General features: G+C 42.4%; 1 long non-coding RNA gene across 1 annotated transcript; it reads right to left on the bottom strand.

Moving 5' to 3' along the window:
• Positions 1–4,298: 4,298 nt before the first annotated feature.
• Positions 4,299–6,809, bottom strand: LOC309373258. The gene is made up of 2 exons (XR_014169910.1): positions 6,698–6,809; positions 4,299–4,468 (listed from the first exon to the last, which is right to left on the bottom strand). It is a non-coding gene; the product is annotated as an uncharacterized lncRNA (long non-coding RNA).
• Positions 6,810–10,806: the final 3,997 nt, after the last annotated feature.

Here is a 10,806-nt window from a genome sequence, read left to right as displayed (position 1 = left end):
TGGATATGCCTGGAAGCGAAAGGAAAGTCCAATGCTGTAAAGAAAAATATTGCATAGGAACCTGGAATGTAAGAACCATGAACCTTGGTAAGTTGGATGTGGTCAAAAATGAGGTGGCAAGAATAAATATTGACATCCTGGGCATCAGTGAACTAAAATGGATGGGAATGGGTGAATTCAGTTCGGATGACCATTACATTTACTACTGTGGGCAAGAATCCTGTAAAATAAATGGAGTGGCCCTCATAGTCAACAAAAGGGTGGCAAAAGCTGTACTGGGATGCAATCTCAAAAATGATAGAATGATCTCGATACGAATCCAAGGCAGACCTTTTAACATCACAGTAATCCAAGTTTATGGACCAACCACTGGTGCTGAAGAAACTGAAATTGACCAATTCTATGAAGACTTACAACACCTTATAGAAATGACACCAAAGAAGGATGTTCTTCTCATTATAGGGGATTGGAATGCTAAAGTAGGAAGTCAAGAGATAAAAGGAACAACTGGCAAGTTTGGCCTTGGAGTTCAAAACGAAGCAGGGCAAAGGCTAATAGAGTTCTGCCAAGAGAACAAGCTAGTCATCACAAACACTCTTTTCCAACAACACAAGAGACGACTCTACACATGGACATCACCAGATGGGCAGCATCGAAATCAGATTGATTATATTCTCTGCAGCCAAAGATGGAGAAGCTCTATACAGTCAGCAAAAACAAGACCTGGAGCTAACTGTGGCTCAGATCATCAGCTTCTTATAGCAAAATTCAAGCTTAAACTGAAGAAAGTAGGAAAAACCACTGGGCCGGTAAGATACAATCTAAGTCACAGTGGAAGTGAGGAACAGGTTTAAGAATTTAGATTTGGTGGACAGAGTGCCTGAAGAACTATGGATGGAGGCTCGTAACATTATACAGGAGGCAGCAACTAAAACCATCCCAATGAAAAGGAAATGCAAGAAAGCAAAGTGGCTGTCCAACGAGGGCTTACAAATAGCGGGGGAGGGAAGTCAAGCAAAATGTGAGGGAGATAGTGAAAGATACAGGAAATTGAATGCAGATTTCCAAAAAATAGCAAGGAGAGACAAGAAGGCCTTCTTATACGAACAATGCAAAGAAATAGAGGAAAACAATAGAATGGGAAAAACCAGAGATCTGTTCAAGAAAATTGGAGATATGAAAGGAACATTTCGTACAAAGATTACCATAATAAAAGACAAAAGTGGAAAGGACCTAACAGAAGCAGAAGACATCAAGAAGAGGTGGCAAGAATACACAGAGGAATTATACCAGAAAGAAATGGATGTCTTGTATACCCCAGGTAGTGTGGTTGCTGACCTTGAGCCAGACATCCTGGAGAGTGAAATCAAATGGGCCTTAGAAAGAATTGCTAATAACAAGGCCAGTGGAAGTGATGATATTCCAGCTGAACTATTTAAAATTTTAAAAGATGATGCTGTTAAGGTGCTACACTCAATATGCCAGCAAGTTTGGAAAACTCAGCAGTGGCCAGAGGACTGGAGAAGATCAGTCTACATCCCAATCCCAAAGAAGGGAAGTGCCAAAGAATGCTCCAACTACCGCACAATTCCACTCATTTCACACGCTAGCAAGATTATGCTTAAAATTCTACAAGGCAGGCTTAAGCAGTATGTGGACCAAGAACTCCCAGAAGTGCTAGCTGGATTTAGAAGAGGCAGAGGAACCAGAGACCAAATTGCAAACATGCGCTGGATTATGGAGAAAGCTAGAGAGTTCCAGAAAGACATTTACTTCTGCTTCATTGACTATGCAAAAGCCTTTGACTGTGTCGACCACAGCAAACTATGGCAAGTTCTTAAAGAAATGGGAGCGCCTGATCACCTCATCTGTCTCCTGAGAAATCTCTATGTGGGACAAGAAGCTACAGTTAGAACTGGATATGGAACAACTGATTGGTTCAAAATTGGGAAAGGAGTACGACAAGGCTGTATATTGTCCCCCTGCTTATATAACTTATATGCAGAATTCATCATGCAAAAGGCTGGGCTGGATGAATCCCAAGCCAGAATTAAGATCGCCGGAAGAAATATCAACAACCTCAGATATGCAGATGACACAACCTTGATGGCAGAAAGTGAGGAGGAATTAAAGAACCTTTTAATGAGGGTGAAAAAGGAGAGCGTAAAATATGGTCTGAAGCTCAACATCAAAAAAACGAAGATCATGGCCACTGGTCCCATCACCTCCTGGCAAATAGAAGGGGAAGAAATGGAGGCAGTGAGAGATTTTACTTTCTTGGGCTCCATGATCACTGCAGATGGTGACAGCAGTCACGAAATTAAAAGATGCCTGCTCCTTGGGCAAAAAGCGATGGCAAACCTAGACAGGATCATTAAACGCAGAGACATCACCTTACCAACAAAGGTCCGTGTAGTTAAAGCCATGGTTTTCCCAGTAGTGATGTATGGAAGTCAGAGCTGGACCATAAAGAAGGCTGATCGCCGAAGAATTGATGCTTTTGAATTATGGTGCTAGAGGAGACTCTTGAGAGTCCCATGTGTATTGATATGGGGCTATCTGTATTGATATGGGGCTATCTGCTTAGCTCATTTTAGGGTTGGCTAAGCTCTAAAATCTTCCTGGATGTTTTAACTGTGTATTGACAAATGTATTTTTTTTTCTGACTGACGGTCGAATAAAAGGTTGATGATGAGAGTCCCATGGACTGCAAGAAGATCAAACGTATCCATTCTTAAGGAAATCAGCCCTGAGTACTCACTGGAAGGACAGATCCTGAAGCTGAGGCTCCAATAATTTGGCCACCTCATGAGAAGAGAAGACTCCCTGGAAAAGACCCTGATGCTAGGAAAGAAGTTGAAGGCACAAGGAGAAGGGGACGACAGAGGATGAGATGGTTGGACAGTGTTCTCGAAGCTACAGACATGAGTCTGACCAGACTGTGGGAGGTAGTGGAGGATAGGAGTGCCTGGCGTGCTCTGGTCCATGGGGTCACGAAGAGTCGGACACGACTAAATGACTAAACAACAACTGAGCTGCTCTGATGTCCCCAGACTTGTTTTTGGACCCAAATGCAGTCAGATTGTGTATTTTTCCATTCCAAAATGTATACACAGAAAATGCATATTTTACATTAACAGTACATGCAAAATGCATATTTTAGTGGGGTAGGGGATACACTGAGAAGCAATGCAAGGCAGTGGAATATGTATTTGGCAGAAAGTGCATGTACAAAATGCGTACAAAATGTGTTCAGCTTACATGTGAATGTTTTGAATGTTCATCTTGGACATCCACCAGCACAAAATGCTTTGATTGAACGCTAGTTTAACTGGCATGGAACAGACTTAGGCTGGTATGCCCACCCCCTAGTGCGAATGAACCAGCACATATTAATCACCACAGACAGCAGAGCATTCAAATGCAATGTTTCACTTGCCCATAATTATGTCCATTTCATTTATGCTTCTCAGCCTTCGGCAACAAATTGTCAAGTGATAATGTGTGTGCGTGCATGAGTGCACTTCTGAGATAGCATCAGATATGGCCCAACACACAACTTCTTAAAATGGCAGCTTGGAGCTACTAAGAAAAATCTATTAGGGTGCAATCCTATAAACATAAAGCTGGGTGAGAGACACTGTTTGCACTCAATGGGCCTTACTTCTGACTAAACATGTGCAGCTTTCCACTGTCAGAAAATGTAAATGTTCATTGATTTAATCAAACAAGAAACTTTCCCACAATTAGCCACATTGAATTGTTAAAGTAAAAGGTAAAAGGTAATGGAACCATGGATGGTTAAGTCCAGTCAAAGGCGACTATGGGGTGCAGCACTCATCTCGCTTTCAGGCTGAGGGAGCCAGCGTTCGTCCACAGACGTCTTTCTGGATCATGTGGCCAGCATGACTAACCTGCTTATGGCACAACGGAACACAGTGATGGAAACCAGAGCGCATGGAAACACCGTTTATCTTCCCGCCGCAGCAATACCTATTTATTTACTTGCACTGGTGTGCTTTCAAATTGCTAGGTTGGCAGGAGTTGGGACAGAGCAATGGGAGCTCACTCCATTGTGTGGATTCGAACTGCCAACCTTCTGATTGGCAAGACCAAGAGGCTAAGTGGTTTAGACCACAGCGCCACCCGCATCCACTGATTGTAAAATTACCATTGAAGAGCACCATATTGCTCTCATACATATCTAATCATTTCAACTGAGTCATGCAGGATATATTCTCACTGGACTGCACCATTTCAGTACAAGAAAGTTGCTGAAACAAACACGCACACACACATCAGTGTCATATTTCAAAATCACATATCGAACAAGCTGCTGCAACTCTGAAGAACTTCAGAAAATGCACATATACACACTTCGCTGACAAGCTGGTTTTTCTCAAGTTCTAACAATAATCATAATAATAATTTCCCATATTTATGAGACTTCCACTCCTGATCTCCAGTCCTGGTGAAAAGAAAACATATGTTACATAATTCATTAAACCCCAAAGGCTTTTTACATATATTACCATGCAAAAAAAAAATGTGTTAACACTCAGGGCAAACGATTTTCAAGATAATTAAGAAAATGAATTGTGGCAACGCTACTGCAAGACTTGAATTACAAAAATACTTTCCAATGATATTTCCTCATATTGGTGTAGGGTGTTTTTCTCTTTCCTGTTTGACTCAGAATTTGTAATAAAGAGCAATGCGATAAAGGAAGCGCTATCAGAACATTAAAACTTTTCCATTTCAATCAAAGCTGTTCCTGGTTACCAAATTATTTAGAGGATACGCTTATTTTATAGCCCATCATAAAACCTTTACAAATAAATACCATATATGTCTAGATAAAAGAGGTGCAAGAAGATTGTGAATGATAAGTGTGGAACTCCCAGCCCATATCTCATTAACTTTTTTGGCTTGTAATCGTTTCGTGTATGTTAAGGTATAAAGTCCACCAGCCAGGTAATATATGAAAAGGGGTGCATATTTCATCTTAAAAGGGACTAATTCAATGTATGGGGGGACAGGATCCAGAAAGTGCTACAATGAAGATTTGGAAAGAACCAGAGATGGAATATCTGTAGCTGATAAACAGCTTCCGTGATCAGCCAGTTTTATACAGCTTTTGTGGACTTTTCTGGCAGGACTGCAATGCATCGAAAATTTAAAACTTATGCCCTTGGAAACACACCTGGCTTCCTAGCAGTACATGCGAAAAGGATCTAGGGGTCTTGGTGGACCACAAGCATAACCTGAGTGAACAGTGTGATGCAGACACTAATAATTAATTTCCATGAGGAATTATTATTTTTTAAGGGAAACTGATGTGGACATGTGGAGAGCTGAATTTAAGACTGAAAAAAATGTGAAACCAAGAGAACATGAAATGGACAGATTCACTCATCGCTATATCCTATGTATTAATACATGTACAGTAGCTGACACTTTTCAAAGAAATCTTTTCTGGCAAAGAAACATGGTTTGTCTTAGTCAAGCTAGAACAGCTAGCTCAAGATAGTTTCTCCAGGGAGTAGTGACATAATACATCAATCCCCTTAGGGTTTGGGGTTTTTGTCATCATCATTATTATTTAATCAGTGCTCATTAAGCAAATCTCATTTGGTCTTGCTGACCTTGGCAGCATTACAGAGTCTCGTTTTCACATGGCTGAAATGGTGCTCTTAAAAAAACAAAATGAAATCTCCTCTGTATTAGTAACCAAGAAAATGATTCCATCCAAATTGTGTGCATTCTTCCCACTCTTCGTTCTCTACTTGCTTTTATATCTCTTTTTGATATATTCTCCTTTTGATAGTGTTAAAACATGGTAGTTTAGGGTGCTGTGGACATAGTGTATCTTTATTTCAGTAAGGCATTTGATAAAGTCCCCCATAGTATTCTTGCAGAGAAGCTGGTAAAATGTGGATGAGATAACTGTTATGTGGATTCGTAGCTGGTTGACGGACTGAACCCAAAGAAGAACCAATGGTTCCTCCTCATCGTGGAAAAAAGTGACAAGTGGGGTGCCACAGGCTTCTGTCCTGGGCCTGTTGTTGTTCAATGTCTTTATAAATGACTTGGACAAAAGAATCGAAGGGATGCTCATCAAATTTGCAGATGTCACCAAACTGGGAGAGGTAGCTAATGCCACATAAAAAAGAACCAGGATTCAAAATGACCTTAATAGGTTGGAGACCTTGGCCCCAACTAAAAAATGAATTTCAATGGGGAAAATGTAAGGTTCTGCATTTAGGCAGGAAGAGCCAGCCTCACAAATATAAGATGTGGGACACCTAGCTTGCCAGAAGAGAATCTTGCATAGTTTATTGAAACTCTCTTAGTTCTCTTCTTAGTTCCTTGGGAATTTATCCTGTGATTTTCTCCTGCCAGCTGAAGGCATAACACCTCCAGTTCATGGGATGAATTAGGCCTCCCCATTTGACCTGTGAGGTCATTTCAGTCTAGTTAGATCCACCTTCCCTACACCTAACATCATAAAATAATGATACCCTAACAACAGCAACCACCAAGTTACTGCTCCCTGTATTGAGTATGGGTGTATTTGATTTCACATACAGCTTCTGGAACTTTATATCAACTGTCCTGAAACTCTGGAATGAACTGAGTTGTGGAATTTCCCATGGTAAAACTGTACATTTATAAAGGTTGGTAAAACCAGTCTTACCTGATAAGTCTTCATCTTAAGTGTGTGTAGTTTATTTGCTGAGTTCTGTTTATTGCATTTTCTTCACAGGGTTAGGTTCATATTTTATTTTGTAGCTGTTTCATTTGTTTTATGTTAAGTTGTGGGCGAACATATCAGACGACACAGTGATTCTTCCAAAGCAGCTCTTTATTTGTAAGCTGGAACAGAACTGAACTGAGGAGCTCAGTCAGCCTGCTTATATAGAGCTCCAGAACAATGTAACTGTTGCCATTTTCTAAAACTATCCAATCACTGAACGTCACTTTCAATCCTTCATTTGCATAACTATCTACAGTATCCCCCTGCTGGCCCAGGGTGAGAACTTCAGTACATAACATTTTACTTCATGTGCCGCACATCTGATGCTGTTGGAAGAGACAGCGAACAAATGATTTTGATAAATAAGTAGCAACTGTGGGTTTGTCTCTCTATGAATGTTTGTGCACCAATATGGCCACAGCAGCCTGTACTGATTTATTAAGGAGGAATGGTCTGAACTCTTGAATTGTAAAGAAGTAAGGACCTCTGGCGTGGTGGACTAATTCTTTCCATATGCTTTGAACTGTTTCAGCGAATGTGCCTGCCCCAGACGTTGTCGCATTGCGAGTAAGATCTGAAAGATGCCAGAGTGTGATCTTTTTTGTCAGCCACTTAGCTTTGGGGCCTTCATTTTATTGCAGTGTAACTTTGCTGATGTTACCTGCGTGTCTGAACTCGAGAACGGGCTTTTGCCACTTTAAACGGAAAGAAAGAATGCAAGAGACTATCAGAAAACTTACCAAATGTTTTATTCTCTCTGTAGTAGTCCCAACAGAATCAAAACAAGATCAGACAAATATATCCTTGTACTTTTAAGTGTTTCAAGGTTTGAGTTAGTCAGAGTCTGACAATCACTGATGGTTGCAAAACTGGAAAGCTATGTTTTCCATGGACGATTAACTCCATTCCAGGCACTGCGACATCATCTGTCAGGGGCCAAAGTTATGGAGGGAAGCAAAAGAAGGAATCATGACCACCAGCTCGAATGGCAGTTGCTGGGAATTTCAGGTGAGGAGAGTGGTGTTGTTAGACCCTCCAAGTGTCCCTATTTTCCAGGGACCATCCCGGTTCCTGATTTGATCCCAGAATGTCCCGCTTTCCCTTAGGACGTCACTATTTTCATCAGAGAAATGTTGGCGGGTACAGTAGGACGTCCCTATTTTCATCAGAGGATATGGAGTTATGCGGAGCCAAGGAGATAAGTAACTACAGGGGTACCTCGGGTTACATACACTTCAGGTTACATACGCTTCAGGTTACAGACTCTGCTAACCCAGAAATATTACCTCGGGTTAAGAACTTTGCTTCAGGATGAGAACAGAAATCGTGCAGCGGTGGCACAGTGGCAGTGGGAGGCCCCATTAGCTAAAGTGTTGCTTCAGGTTAAGAACAGTTTCAGGTTAAGAACGGACTTCCAGAATGAATTAAGTTCTTAACCCAAGGTACCACTGTATACAACTTTTAGAAGACATCTGAAGGCAGCTCTGCATAGGGAAGGTTGTCTTTTTAACAAAAAAAATGTTTAGTGGCTTATTATGTTTTTATATGTGTTGGAAGCCACCTATAGTCAGATGTAAAGGTAAAGGGACCCCTGACCATTGGGTCCAGTCCTGGATGACTCGGGTGTGAACTTGTTGACTTCGCGTGACACTCTAATTGCTTTACGATCGCCAATTAGAGATTTACAACGGGTCCGGTACGCTTCCTCAGCGACTGCGCCACTCAGCTTGGCTCAGCTTCTTCTCAGGTCACGCGTAGCAGAGTAAAACGGCAGCGGTGTAAAACTGTCCCACAGTAACACAGCAGACACTTGTGTCCATAAACAGCTATTTATTGCGGCATTTCAGCTACAAAGTCAGTCACTTTTTTCAGCCATAGTAAATCATGTCTTTCTCTCTCAGACACACGGAGAGAACATCTTTCTCCCTCAGAATCACAGGGAGAACTGAACGTACAGGGAATGAGCTCCTCCTTAGCTTCTAAAAGCTGACGTCGGAATGTGACGCACACTCAGAACAACTTAACCAGTTAAGTTCTGAACTCTCACACCCCCTCTTGCGTTGGATTCCGACTGCACCTGTGGAACATCCTCAGTAAAACCCTGTGAGATCAATCCCTTCCCCAATGCCTTGCGCCTTTTCTTGGCGTCCCTGTCAGGCAACTGTGGAACCACCTCACAACTCTCAGAATCGCACTGTGCGAAACTTACCCATGCACCTGTGGCTTGGTACCTCTCAGGTGGAATACCCTTGGTTGTGCGACTGGACCGCCTAGGCACAAACTCAGGAGTTTCCTCTGGCTCACCGTCACCAGCAGGTGTGACCTCTGCATCACGGGATTCCCCCTCTGACTTAAAGCGTCTTCGAATCCTCTCCATCACACTCACAGGAGAACTAGGCTCACTTTTGGGCACTCTCTTAACAACTTGTGGAGATGCCACATCCTGCTCTTGACCCTGGTCAGTGACCTGGTCGTCATCAGCAGGCTCAGCCTCTCCTTCCTCCTCATCAGAACTGTCTTCTGGATCAGAGAGACAATCTGAGAGAAGATCACGCTGGACAAACATCTTTGGCTTCTCACTTTCCTCAAAGAATTCAGTGTGTTTGCTGATCAGCACCTTACTCTGATCACCTGAAGGGTAAGCAAACCGCCATGCACGGGCTTCTGGCTCATACCCACAGAAGATCATTTTCTGGAACTTGGCTCCATCTGGCCCTCGCAAAGCCTCAGGCACAGGGACAATCACAGATGAACCAAACTTGCGCAGAAAGTGAATCTGGGGTTTTCGGCCATTCAACAGAGAAAACGGAGTGTCACCTACCAGCGAATTGTAGGTCCTATTCCAGGTGAAGGACACGGCCCTAGTTGCCTCCAGCCAAAACTTAGGAGGTAACCCAGACTCTTTATTGCTTTATTGACCGAGGGAACCGGCATACAGCTTCCGGGACATGTGGCCAGCATGACTAAGCCACTTCTGGCGACCCAGAGCAGCACACGGAAGCACCATTTATCTTCCCGCTGAAGTGGTCCCTATTTATCTACTTGCACTGTGATGTGCTTTTGAACTGCTAGGTTGGCAGGAGCAGGGACCGAGCAACGGGAGCTCACCCTGTCACCAGGATTCGAACCGCCGACCTTCTGATCGGCAAGCTCTAGGCTCTGTGGTTTAACCCACAGTGCCACCCGCATCCTGTATAGTCAGATGGGTGTAGTATAAATAATAAAATTATTATTATCGAATAGGACATCCCTATTTTCATTGGAGAAATGTTGGAGAGTATGTAATTGTGCTCAGGTTCTGCTTGCAAACACCCCATAGGCATGTATGAGGACAGAGTGTTGGAATAGATGGACCTCTGGTCTGATCTAACCGGCCTCTTTTTATGCTCTTAGGTTTTTAGCTGCTGGGATCCCTCTCATTTACCAAACTTAGATGGAAGAGCTGTATTTTCCTTTGCACTTGGACATTCTAAGGTAAGGATACTTAGAGAATTGTGGTACCTGCTAGGGATGGATATTTCCGTTACTTGGGAGCTTCACTGCATTCCATTATAAGTCCATTCCCTCTCATTTTCTGCAGATCACTTTTTAAAGCCACCCAGACACCCACCCACATAATATTTAAATTGTATGCATTTTTATACACTGTTCCCTTTTTTTAAAAAAAATGTCTTTTTGTATTTCCAAGGTCTGGGAACTGTGAATTAGGTCAGTTAGCTTCAAAATATGTTCTGAATGAAATCCTCCTCCATCCCATTCTTGGCTTCTTATGGCTATAAACTACACCATTTCAGATGCAAGGCAATCACATTCACCTTTGCAGCTATTTCTTCTTTCATTTTAGCCATGAGACGATAGTGCTCAAATAGAACAAAAGGACACTGGATTGTGGTTGTGGTTTTCCCCCCCATGCAACACAATTGTTTCAATGGTAATTTCCTGCTGCCCCCTCTAATTAGCTTTTGGTGGTAATTCATTCCACACAATGTGAATTTCTCCTTTTGCAAACTTTTCCTCCTAGCCAATGATGGCAGCAATTCTGAGCAGGT

The sequence above is a fragment of the Podarcis melisellensis genome (genome assembly GCF_964234715.1).
Source record: "Podarcis melisellensis genome assembly, chromosome: 6".
NCBI classification, from domain to species: Eukaryota; Metazoa; Chordata; class Lepidosauria; order Squamata; family Lacertidae; genus Podarcis; species Podarcis melisellensis.
This window is presented reverse-complemented; position numbering and strand designations above follow the sequence as displayed.